Source organism: Lissotriton helveticus, chromosome 4_1 (genome assembly GCF_964261635.1).
Source record: "Lissotriton helveticus chromosome 4_1, aLisHel1.1, whole genome shotgun sequence".
NCBI lineage: Eukaryota > Metazoa > Chordata > Amphibia > Caudata > Salamandridae > Lissotriton > Lissotriton helveticus.
The window spans coordinates 375,362,749-375,376,223 of NC_136063.1; the positions used below are offsets into that span (position 1 = coordinate 375,362,749).

The window sequence follows — 13,475 nt, forward strand, 5'->3', positions numbered from 1 at the left end:
GCCTTCGGACTTTGAACCTGATTCTCCTATTCCACTGAAGAAAAAGGACTTTGGGACTTCTCCCTCAAGACCCTTCAGCCCTTTTCAACCTATCATGCCTACCACACCTTTTGCACATTCCTCATCTTCTCACCACGGGGACGATGAGGGGGACACAGGGTATGAGCCACAGCCTCTATATGATTTCCCACAAGATCCTCACCAAGAGGAACCTTGGGAAGAACCAACAGACCCTTATGACACCCATCCCATCCATGATGTACCCACTTACCCTACTAAACCGTCACCTAGTGATGACACTGTAGTCTTTAACTAACTCATAGACAGGGCAGCACAATTCCACAATGTGGACATGCATAGTGACCCTGTGGAGGAAGACTTCCTTTTTGACACATTCACTACTGCAGAAAAAAGTGTCAAAACACTTCCCATGCTAAAGGGAGTTCTAAAACACGCACCCAACATATTTAAGGATACAGCCAGGGCATGGGTGATCAATCCTAGGATAGAAAAAAAATATAGGCCGGCTCCTACAGACCCTACTTACATCAAGTACCAGTTGCCACTAGACTCATTGGTGGTTGCCAACGCACGAAAAAGAGCCAACTCTCAGACAACAGGGGAAGCACCTCCCCCTGACAAAGAGTCAAACATTCTAGAGGCATCAGGCAAAAGGGTAGCTGCACAAGCCTCCAACTCAAGGAGGATTGCTAATACACAAGCCCTACTGGCTAGTTACGACAGGGCACACTATGATCAGCTCGAAAGCCTTATGCAACACCTGCCCGAGCCTTTCAAAGCACAAGCCAATGATCTCATCCAAGAGGGAAAGTTCATATCAAACGCCTCCATTAAATGTGCGCTTGACGCTGCAGACACCGCAGCTAGGTCAATTAATACTAGTGTCTTGCTACGCAGACATGCATGGCTGCGTATTTCTGGTTTTAAGAATGAGGTGCAGTCCACCATTCTTAACCAACCTGTCAATCCAGATTTTTTTATTTGGCCCGGCTGTCGACACCATTTTGGACGAAATGAAAAAAGACACAGAAATCTATGGGTGGATTGCAATTTCTTACTTCCTTATTCCAAAGAAGGACGGTTCCCTCAGACCAATATTGGACCTCAGACCCCTAAATCAATACATACTATCGGAGCACTTCCATATGATCACACTACAACAAGTGCTCCCGTTGCTACAGCAAGGAGACTACCTAGCAACACTGGACCTCAAAGATGCGTATTTTCACATACCCATCCATCCAGCCCACAGAAAATACCTCAGGTTCACAATAGAAGGTCAACACTACCAATTCAAGGTTTTGCCCTTCGGGGTTACCACGGCTCCAAGAGTGTTTACAAAATGCTTGGCGACAGTGGCAGCACATCTCAGGAGGCAACACGTCCATGTGTACCCTTACCTGGATGATTGGCTCATACAAGCAAAATCGTACCAAGAGTGTGCAGCACACAAGTCACAAACAATCCAGTTGCTACACAGCCTAGGCTTTTCAATCAACTACGCAAAATTGCATTTGCAACCTTCCCACGTACAGCAATACCTGGGAGCCACCATAAACTCCTCAGTGGCGAAGGCATATCCAAACTCAGCGAGGATAGCCAGTATGCAAACGCTCATTCGCAAATTCCTACCGCACCACTCTCTCCAAGCTCGAGTCTTTATGCAGCTCATAGGCATGATGGCCTCCTGCATATTCATTGTCCCCCATGCCAGACTTCAAATGCATCCATTGCAAGAATGCCTAGCACGGCAATGGAACCAGGCTCAAGGACTACTAAAAGACCTAGTGTTGGTGGACAGTCGCGCTCACAACTCTCTGCAATGGTGGAATCCACAAAATCTTTCCAAGGGGTGACTGTTCCAAGAGCCGGTTCCACGCTAGTACGAACAACAGACTCATCACTGACAGGCTGGGGAGCCCATCTCCTTCAATACACATTACAAGGGCTCTGGACAACCTAGCAGAAAAGGCTGCATATCAACCAACTAGAGTTGCTAGCGATATTCCTAACCCTGAAAGCATTTCAGAAATATTTGTACAGCAAGACGGTGTTGATCCGGACGGACAACATGACTGCAATGTACTACATCCTGAAACAGGGAGGAACGCACTCTCCACAGCTGTCCCATCTGGCACAAAGCATATGTAAGTGGGCGATTCCCAAAAACATTTTTCTCCTGGCGGAACACCTTCCAGGGAAGGACAATCAGATTGCCGACCTGCTCAGCAGGCACAGCCAACAACTACAGGAATGGGAGATTCACCCCCTGGTTCTCCAACCATTCTTCGAACAGTGGGGTCACCCAGAGATAGACCTGTTTGCCACAAAAGAAAACTCCAAATGCCAGTACTTTGCCGCCAGGTTCCCACATCCGTTGTCACAGGGCAATGCGATATGGATGAACTGGTCAGGCAGATTTGGGTACGCTTTTCCCCCAGCAATGCTGATCCCGCTGGTGGCACGAAAACTGTGGTAACACTCACTCACGCTAATCCTAGTTGCTCCCACATGGGCGAGACAACCGTGGTACACAACGTTCCTAGAACTTTCAGTATTTCCTCATCAAAGACTGTGCCTTGCACCCCATCTTCTAACTCAGAACCATGGAGAAATCAGACACCCAGATCCCAATCAAATGAACCTAGCGATCTGGCTCCTGAGGTCTTAGAATTTGGATACCTTAACTTGCCCCCAGACTGCATGAACATCATTAGGGAGGCAGACGGCCAACCACACGAAGGTGCTATGCATCTAAATGGAAGAGATTTGTTATCTACTGCAACAACCAAATCAACCAGTTAGACGCTTCCATACAAAACATTATATGTTACCTGCTGCATCTACAAAGATGTAACTTAGCATACTCTTCTATACGACTACACCTCGCTGCTGTAGCAGCATACCTTCAAAACAGACAACACCTTTCACTGTTTACAGTACCAGCAATCAAAGCATTCATGGAGGGTTTGAAAAGGGTGATCCCTCCAAGACACCTCCCTTCCCCAGTCTGGAATCTAAATATAGTGCTTACCAGACTTATGGGACCTCCTTTCGAACCTCTACACTCATGCGAACTACAATTCTTATCGTGGAAGGTCGCGTTCTTAGTTGCAATTACCTCACTCAGAAGAGTGAGCGAATTACAAGCACTAAGAATTCAAGAACCTTTCATGCAGGTACACGCCAACAGGGTGGTTCTTAGAACCAACCCTAAGTTCATGCCTAAGGTTGTATCCAATTTCCATATCAACCAATCAATAGAACTGCCAGTATTCTTTCAAAATCCAGTCAGTAGCTGAGAGCCCTACACACATTGGATGTGAAAAGAGTCCTACCAGACAGAACTAAATCATTTAGGAAGACAAAACAACTATTTGTTGCTTTTGCACCACAACACAAAGGAAATCCTATTTCAAAGTCAGGAATAGCCAGATGGATAGTTAAATGCATTCAGATATGCTATCAAAAGGCAAAACGCACTTTAACAGTCCCCCCCAAGAGAACACTCTACAAGGGAAAATGGGGGCATCCATGGCTTCCCTAGGCAATATTCCTCTTGAAGACTTTTGTAAGGCAGCCACATGGACCACCATACACACTTTCACAAAACACTACTGTGTAGACGTGCAAGCAAAACTGCAAGCTGCTGTAGGCAAGGCTGTCCTCAAAACTCTTTTTCAAACTGCTGCAGCTGGCACAGGTAACCACCGCTAGATGAGATACTGCTATACAGTCTATGCACAGATATGAATTCAGCAGCCCACATGCCTCGAACGGAATATGCTACTTACCAGTATGCATCTGTTCTTGGCATGTAGGGCTGCTGACATTCATATAGCCCACCCTTCTCCCCGGTGCCTGTCGCAGCTGCAGCATTATCTTTGGCATGGCCATCTCTTACTTTACCATCTCCATCTCTGCCACAATGGCGAAAAACAATCTGAGGATGGAGAAGATGCCCATGCGCTCTGTAGTCCAAGGGAGGAGTCACCTATCTCGTGATACTTCGAAGACTCTTCCAAGACAACAAAGTGCAATGATCCGGACCCAACACTAGGCGGCGATCTATGCACAGATATGAATGTTAGCAGCCCTACATGCCAAGAACAGATGCATACTGGTAAGTAGCATATTCCTTTTGAACTTTTTTTAAATTACCCGTTACTTGTTCTTGTAATTGATTATGACCGCACATCTAACTTTAGCACTGTAAATCCCTGCTTTCCCTGGTCTACCACGTCTTTTGCGTGCCGCTTGTGTGGAGGGACGCAGCTCCTCCCCCAGCCCTCGATACTTCTGGGTGGGGTCACACTATATAAAATTCATGGTTGGTCAGCGGACGCGCCAAAGGCAAGCCCATCTGCGTCCGTCTACGCCCGACCGGGACCAGGAGCCATGACCCCTGGACCAGGTGGGACGCAGAGACTTGTTTATTCTTCTAGTCTGTTATTTATTTACCCCCCCCCCCCAATACATGACTGTAAGCTTTTGCAACCTTGCAACAGAAAAAACACCTGCCCACACTGTGGTTTCTCATTTGGCACGACCCAGAGACTGGTAACCTCTTTAAAGGGTAATAACAATAAATCTACCGCACAAACTACAAAGGAATATTTTTTCCTCAGTACCAACTGTCGCTCTCTTTCCAAGCATAAAATGGATATTTTTGAACTTCTGGTCAATGACGAACCAGACGCCCTTTTTCTTACCGAAACTTGGTTGCACAAGAGTTCTGGTCCAGATGTCGCTGCCACTCTGCCTCCTAATTATGCTATAGTTAGGAGGGACAGGGGAACAAAAATAGGTGGGGGCATAGCCATTATTTTCAACGACTTTTAGTGCAATTTTAAGCCCTAAACATTCACAAATTGTGAAACCGCGTTCTTTAAACTCGCTTTAGCCCCAAATTTGACTTTTTCAGGAGTACTTGTATATCGTCCTCCCGGGCCCTCTGCTCTTTGGGCTTCTTCGTTTCCCAACTTAATAACCCCCCTACATATGAGGTCTGCCAATTTTCCAATTCTGGATGATTTAAACATCCACTTGGACAACTCTACATGCAAAATCAGTACTACTTTTATCTCTGACTTGGCAGGCTTGAATATAATTCTACAGAAGTCTGGTCCCACTCACGAGGCAGGTCATTTGCTAGATCCTATCCTCTCCAATATACCTAGTATTGAGTGCTCCCTCGCGCTTCCCTTATGCTGCTCGGACCACTCTATCATCCGGTTCAGCCTGACACCACCTGACAATGCCATGCCAAATTCGTCTACCTTAAGAACTTTAACCAGAAACTGGAGGAAACTAGACCTGACTGTCCTAAATAAAATCTTGGGCTCAAACCTGCCCATCTCCAAACAAAGAGTGGGCTTTGATGCATACATTGATCTAGCACGGTTTTAACCCCTTTCTTTTGAGATGTATGGAGCCCTTCATGATACTGCTTAGGAGTACATCAGATGCCTTTTACGTTTCCACATCCTATTCAGCTGCCATGGTTGCTCGGCTCTTTGAATTGTATTGTGTAATCAAAGAATGAAAAATGTGCAGAAAACTTTCTCCAAAAATTCAAAAGCGTAAATGATTGTTTTGGAACTTTCATCAGTGCGGACCTTTTAGATATATAAAGGTTGGTTTGCAAATAGGGGAAGACAACATTGGTATTATAGGTTGTCCCTCTTCCCTTGAAACGCTGGGTGACGCTCACTTCTGCGGACTGCAAGGTTACCTAGGGATAGTTGTCCTAATTGTTGAAGAGTGCATGAGGTTTCACATGCTGTTTAACCACTCCACAAAACCTGTTGAGTGACGTCGAAGCATTTGAGTTGTGTGCAGAGTGCTCGTGAAATATTCAAAATGCATGTCACGCTGAGAGCCAACTATTGTAAGGCCATACCGCTCTGTTTCTTGGATCCGTTCTGTGGGATCCTTTATACAAGAGGAATAGAACAGAGTAAGAAGAAATAGTTTATGAACACCGTCATCGTCACACCCATCTACCAGCAAATTTGTGGTAACGTTTCTTGAGTGATTTTCAATTTTTTTTTAAAGTGGATACTAAGGTGGGTGGTGGTGATGCAAATTGGAAATGATCTTTCAGACTTTTTTTTGTCATTAATTTTGACTTTCTCAATTTTTCCTTTGCTACAAATTGGTTTTCACCGTTTGTGTATTTTAATTTTGATCCCAGCTACACAAAGCCACACTGGGAGCTGTATTTCATGAAAGCAGTGTAATAAATCCCTTGAGTGCCACACATGTTTCGTTTTCTTTTGTGGATCATTGAAATTGTTCGCTGTAAGCGTATCTTATATTTTTTATGCCAACTTAATCCATCTCAGCTCCTGGCTGGTTGGCATCTGACGGTACACAACTTTTTGGCAGCGTTGTCCTGCATTAGCAGCAATCTAATTTCAGCGATGACCGTAAATCTGCACTCCCAGAATCGCACGTTCACATTTCAAACCGCTCTCTTAGGGCAGCGCTGAAGCGTCCAGCATGCAGCGCTGATGCTTCTTTAGGTGTCGCACACTTTCATACGCAGTGTAAAACCATATGAACTGGTGACTGTGAACTATTTGGATAGTGTTCAAAACATGGGACCATAAGTGCTGCGCTTGCGTGAAATAATTTACTCCTTTTGTGTAATGTTGCTGTGGCTCCAATTTAGTGTCTGGATAGAGGCGGCCACAGGCCCTACTTCATCTGGGTCCCTAAATCCTTCAGAAATGAGCCTTGTAGTTGGCCTTCTTGGGTAGTATTTGGCGCTTCAATGGTATTTCTGGACTAGTTAATCAGTTTTCCTGTTCTGTGCCTCCTTTCACTACTTGTGTGCAGATTGTGACTCCTAAAATGTATGAGACTGCTCTGCCTTTCTTTTTACTGAGTTGAAAACAAGAATTCAGAAGGATTGTACCTGGCACCTTGCCCATCTGTTCATTTCCAAAAGTGATTTACTTTAGAGTAGTGATGCAAGTTTACCCCAAAAATATTTTTGGAAATATAATAAAAACAAATTATGTAATTGTAGGTTCGTAGCATGTGTGGCTGTATACACACATGATCTGTGTACTTCTGGCACTAATGTTGAGCTTGGACGTTTGCAACTTGTTTTTCCTCGAAAAAGTCTTTTGACTCCTGATGTATAGTGGCTCCTCCCAGATTTGGCAATGTGCATTGTTATATTGGTGCATGTCCAAACCTGATAACAAATAGAAAAAACTGTCGTTTTATGAACCTCACAAAACAACCCCTCCATTTGACCACCTCTGGCAGAGCGTCTGCCCCATATCAGGCCTCCTATCCCGCCTCTCCAGTAGCTTCTTGTTGAGCATACCAAGTCACGTACAGGGTGAAAGTGCTCCCTTCCAATACTGCCCTCCCATTGTCTCTCCAAATGCCCCTGGATTGACCACCTTCAAGTCTGGAACCTCTACCTCTCAACCTAGCACGTAGAAACCATGTGCCAGGCCTGCCTCACCTTCCAGTTGAAGAAGACTTTTTAATACCGATGCAAAGGCTCCAATAGGGTGCTGAGATCGGAGGAAGAAAAAATTAAAAATGAAGGATATATGGATGCCGGTAATGGAAAAGCAGCCTGACCAGCAACACTGAATAAATCTGGATTTCAAGAGAAAACAGTGGCAGTTCGAAGCCGAGATGGCAGAATTACTCCAAAATAAAACAGTGTAATAGCTTAATAATGTAAGATATACCCCAAACAGGGGAAAAGAGATCTAAGGAGTAAAGCACCCATAGTCCTAGAACCCCTAGTAACACCAGGGACACAGACGGAGTTGTGCAAAGAGTATCATCAGCTGATGGGAACCGCTCGCAGGTAAAGAAAGACATGGGAGTATCTATAAGCTTATTCTCCAAAGTAGGACAGTGATTTTTGTCCATCACAAACCCCCACACTCAGACGACTTCTCATTGTATAACACAGTGGTCACGAGAGCAGCAAACACCTGTGGAATGCAACTTGAGGATCTGACTGGGGCTTTTTACCTACCAAAGAGGCTTTTGTCATATCAGTGGAAAAAACACATATTGCCTGTGCCTGCTAGTATCTCAGACTAGGGCTAAGAAGCGTTCAAAGTACCTGCTTCTTCAAAGGCAGTCCCTTCAAGGGTGGAAAAGATGTACAAAACTTCATTAGAGGACCAAGTCTAATTAAGGCTGTAATTCATTGGCTGACTATGTAATTGTCTGCAGCCAGGAAGAGGGCAATCTCATCCGCGTCCATAGGGCCATCAACAGACATGGAGAGCAAAAGGCTATAGTCAGTAGACCTAAATTTGTAAAGGTTACAATCCACTGAATAGTACATAGCCAACTCAAATGACCTGCTCAGCCAATATGTCCACCAGCAATGGGATGAGATCGGAGGCAACCTCTGCCAGAGCAATATGAAAAAAGGGCAAACGCTTTCATTCTCCGGGGCAAAACCTTTGCAATCACATGCTTGATGTCCTCCCTGGATGCTGCAGATATGCTAGACAAATGTGTACTGGCCCCAGATGAAGACTACATGCTTGGAGTCTCAGGTTTCAAGCCTGAAGTCCAGCTGCCAATTACCATGCCCCTTTCAGAGGAAAGCCCTTTTGTACCACACTGACAAATCCTTACAGCAGATGAAAAAGAATAACCCTGCCAAATCAAGAAAAGATCACGCTTGTAGGCTGATCTAGAGGTCCGGGTTACAACAAATACAGCAACAAAGCTATATAAATAAACTAGAGTCCCGGCACTCATATGGTTTTGTTAAATATTTGTCATTAATCTAGACAACTATAAGATGATTCACAATAGTCAAAATAACACTTGCCACAGAGATAGGTTGTTCAAAAAGCATATTTGTTTTCAAAAACGGGTATTTACAAGAATTCAAAATAGATTTTTGACTTTACTTTCTTGATGCACCAAAGTAGGATCAAAAATGAGGATATATTATATCAGAATTATGCAACAGTCATGATCCTGGACTTGTTTCTGATGTCCTCATTTTCTTGACCTGCACACTCGACAGCCGACACGTGTTTCGTCACGACAAGTGACTTTCTCAAGGCTTATAATTATTTGTTCAAAAGAGGAAAGGGAACGCACATCAACATTGCCAAAGTTCCCATATGTATACGATTGTCCCAACGATCCGTGCTCTGAGCGGAATTGGTCATAAAATTATGAATATATAAAGAAGTGGATATTTCGGAAAAATTTGTTTTTGTGCACAATCCCGTATTTCGAGAACAATGTTGCCAGTTGGTGGGTACCTCCTATCCGGAATATCCAATCTTGATTTTGGTATCTGCAGTGAATAAGACACCACTGGTATCCTGTATAGTTTGGCAAAGACTGAGGCCTCCCACTCGTACCACGATCCTTAATACATACCGAATTTGTTGGGGTAAGTAGAATTATTTTTCTTCAAATGAATCGAACTTGTTTTACTAGGCCCTCCCAAATACGTCTTTTGAGGGAGAGTGGAGAGCGTAGCGTGTTCGATCTTGGCTATAGTAGGCCCTCTCTATACGTCGACGGATCATGGATGACAGCGTATCGTCCTTGGCTCCTTCCGTGGTCGGCAACAAAGCTAGACCAGTCAGAAAAAAGGAGTTCAAGGAAGGAACCAACCATGGCAACACGCTTACAAGGTAGATAGTTCTTTAGGCCTTAGTAAGAGCTAGGAGCCAGTCCACAAGATGATTTGGCCTCCCAAGTAATGACGTTCAACTAGGACACCCCTAAACACCAGTAGGGGGCAGACGGGGAGGTTTCCTTCATGAATGGAAGAAAGTTTCCTCTGACAAATGGGCTTTAAATATTCTAAATCCTGGATATTCCCTTGATCTTTGGAAAATCTTTTCAAACTTCAAGCCGACAAAACTGGAAAGAATAAGCACTAGAACTTTTGCAAAACGAAGTGCAGGACTTGAAGGGAGCAATAGTAGAAGTAACACGATTAACAGAATCTGGGATTTTACTTCCCCAAACAAGATCTGATCTTAAGACCTGTTACAGACTTGAGAGTGAGAAAATCGTGGGCCAAATTGCTTTTTGTATTCCACAAAGTCCCTTCGGCAGGCTACTTAGGTAAAAAAAGAGTGAGGTTTCCATGATTACTTGCTCCCAATATGTTTTAAGTAATCTAAAACAAGAAAAAAGGGCACATGGGGTACTGCCTAAGAATGTGCCTGAGTAAGTGGGCACCTTAATGTCTTGTGTGGATTTCATAAACATTTATGATCATTTTAAGCACGCTCTCACCCACCAACCTAGGTGACATGCTTTATCAGTGGTTTAGCCTCATCCGTCTGACATTCTAAAGGTCATTCTTTTGTTTTCAGTCGGGATCCAATGTGCGAGTTTAGAAATCCCTACAGGTAATCCATGAATCCCCAGCTTTATTTAGTACCTGGATCCCAATTCATAATTTAGGTGGCCGAAAATCCCATGTCCTGTAATGTTCAAGAGGTATTCTCTCATGGGCATCTTATTAGCACACACTTTTATGCTCTACACATCTAATAATCTTGTCACTGATTTACTCCACCTGAGGGGTTCTTGTGGGGGGAATAGATGTAATCATATGAGAGATGCACATATACCAATATTTAGTATTGATACACTAGAAACCTTATTACTCCATGTGAATGCCATTGTGCCAAAATAAGTTTTGCTCTGTAGACAATCATTAGAAAATTGGCAAATGCATGCAAAGAGGTGATGATTCTTGTTTTAAAATCACCCCATTCTGTGTAAATCTGTTAGCGGTGTAAAAACACTTATGCTCCAGTCAGTCTAACACTAATCATGGTATTTGTTAGGCTCCATGGAATCCCATTGAAGGGAGCACCCTGGTATCGCACACTACGGTGTAAAGGAATATAAAGTTGATAAATGCATTGAGATGGAGGGTTATGGTCACTGCACCCTAACTACAGTCACAGTGAAGTCATCAAGAGAGTAACTTTTATGTGTGCTGCCTCCAAATATTGACAACTGGGGACATTGGCAACCGTTTTTAAGCTGCAAGGCCCACATGGATCACCTGGCTGCTGTGCGTGGAATGTCCAGCGTAGAGACTTTGCTTTTAGCAAACAGGCCTCATGTGTCGCACCAGACGTTACAAGAGGGAGACCAATGACAGCAGAGGTAAGTAGAGATGTAGGGTGTCGTAGGGGCATTGTCTGTTCGGCTCACCAAGGCCCAGGGGCTTTGGGTGCAGGGGTGCCTTTCGACATCTGAGTCTTCTTACCAGAGCCAGTCGCGGTCAGAGGAGCTTCTGGATTCCAGCTACAGGCATTGTTGTGGAGTCCTGGAGGGGTCAGTCAACGCTGGATTTTAGGTCCGTATCGCTGGGGACCCTGTTCCGAGTACGTGGTCCACTTGGACACAGGCCGGAGTACTTTATGTTGGATTCTTGGGAACAGAACCAATATCCTCGGGAGTTCTGGTCTTTTTCAAAGTGCAGGCAGTCTTCCTCAGGTTCCTGGTGGCTGCAGGACCTTAGAAGCTGGAGACAGGCCGGTAGTGCTGGGGTCAAGTCAGTAGTCTGTTTCAGGCTTCACTGTACCGCATCTTTTTCGTCATTCTGCTTATATTGCAGGTAACTAGTTTCCAGGTCTGGGTGGAAAACCTAAATACTAAATTTAGGGGAATTTGTAGGGGAGTAGCAGGTAGGGATAATTGGCACCTCACCTGGGTTGCCTACACCCACTATTATGCCACCCTCCTGTGGAAGGAGTCTCCCTTATCTTCAAGATGGAGGGGACTAAAAAGTGTGCTTAACTTCGGCTCCTCCACCCGAGAGGTTAAGTTGGCAAAGGTGGACACCTTCTAGCCTCTGATTTTTTTCTTACCTAAAGAGGGGGTGTAAACTAGAGGCCGCTAGCAGCAGAGGCTGGGGTTGCATTACAAAGGCGGCAGGATTTGAAGCTTTCCCTTCAAGCAATGGGCCCATCCTTGGGAGGAGGTGTGACAACTCTGCCCCCCAGGATGTGCATTGTTTTTAGTCCCAGAGAAGAGGTTCTCTATCCAGGAGTCCAGAACCGTGCCTGTATGTGGCAGGCTGCCTAAAGCCAGTCTGTGACCACACCAATCAGTAGGTTTTCAGGGGGCATCTCTGAGGTTTCATGGTTTATTGAATTTCACACTGGCATCCGTGTGGATTTATTACAAGGAAGAGTTGGTTACCAAACACTCCTGGTTTCACCAAAGCTATCATGGTGCTGGGGAATTGAGTTGCCGAGTTTCCAGCCCATGTACTCCTTATGGCTTCCCTGCCACTTACAATATTTAAGAATTTACTTAAGTATTATAGGGGCATATCTACTCATGCATATGTGCCCTCACCTGTAGTATAGTGCACCCTGCCTTAGGGCTGTAAGGCCGGCTAGAGGAGGGACTTACCTATTCCTTCAGGCAGGGCTGTCGGGCATCTCACTCAGGCAGGATGTCATGTCGGCGTTGTCATTTTTCACCTCACAGGGGCATGCAAGTGCATTGGCATGGTCCTAGTGAGGGGCCCCTGGGGGTCCCTCTTCAACTTCCAGGCTCTAGGTTCCCAGGGTACCACTTACAATGGACTTACAGGGGCAGAAGTACCAATTGTGGATATTTTTATAGGGAAAGAAAACTGTACTGGCCTGGACAGCTGGAACCCAGTACTCGACAGTCAAAGTTGCATCAAAAGCCAGGCAAAAAGTGGGGGGAGAGGGGTATTGCAACAGAACCCCATTTTCTTGCATCCACATTTTTTGATTTTAATATGGAGTTGTCTAAATGTGTATTACTTGTTTTATTCTGTAAGAAGTTGGCAGATAGTGTTGACTTGTGATCTCTTTGTTTCATCTTCAAATAGGAAGTTCTCAATACAGATTTTTGTAGTCGCTTATTCGGCATGTAGCAGGTTAAGGCGTGTAGCATGAGTGCATTTCGTTATTTTAATGCAGTTGCTTATATTAAAAATAATCGCTCTAAATCTAGAGAAGAAATGATCATATTAGCGAGAGCTATCAGCTGATATTAATAGCGTATTGATCGTGTACCAGTGAGTCCGAAGCAGCAGGTAGCTCCAGTCCCTCATGTGGTGGTTGGTAGAAGCATGGTGTTTACACGTTTTCGAAATGAGCAGAACTCCAGCAGGACATGTATTGACTTTATTAGAAAGCCACGGGAAAGGCCAACTGCAAGACGTCGCTTTTTCAAAGAATTCCCTTTTTTAAGCTAATTGAAGTGCTTGTCTAAAATGTTATCGTGTACGCTTGTTTTTATTTGGGTACGGTATGTAGAGAGTCGACATGAGGGAAATGGACGGGCAGACATTCAGCAAATGGAGCAGACATTTGGAGAAGTTTACTCTGCATCAGGAGGGGAGGAATATAGTAATGGAGTTTAAAAGTAGCGGTCTGCTGTTTGCAAAGCAGGTGTCCAGCACTTCAAAGCCA

General features: G+C 44.6%; 1 protein-coding gene across 1 annotated transcript in view; it reads left to right on the top strand.

Annotated features, from left to right (window-relative positions):
• The window catches only part of EIF3E (eukaryotic translation initiation factor 3 subunit E), a 284,737-nt gene that overhangs the window by 249,902 nt on the left and 21,360 nt on the right, over positions 1-13,475 (top strand). The gene's annotated exons all lie outside the window — the stretch shown is intronic.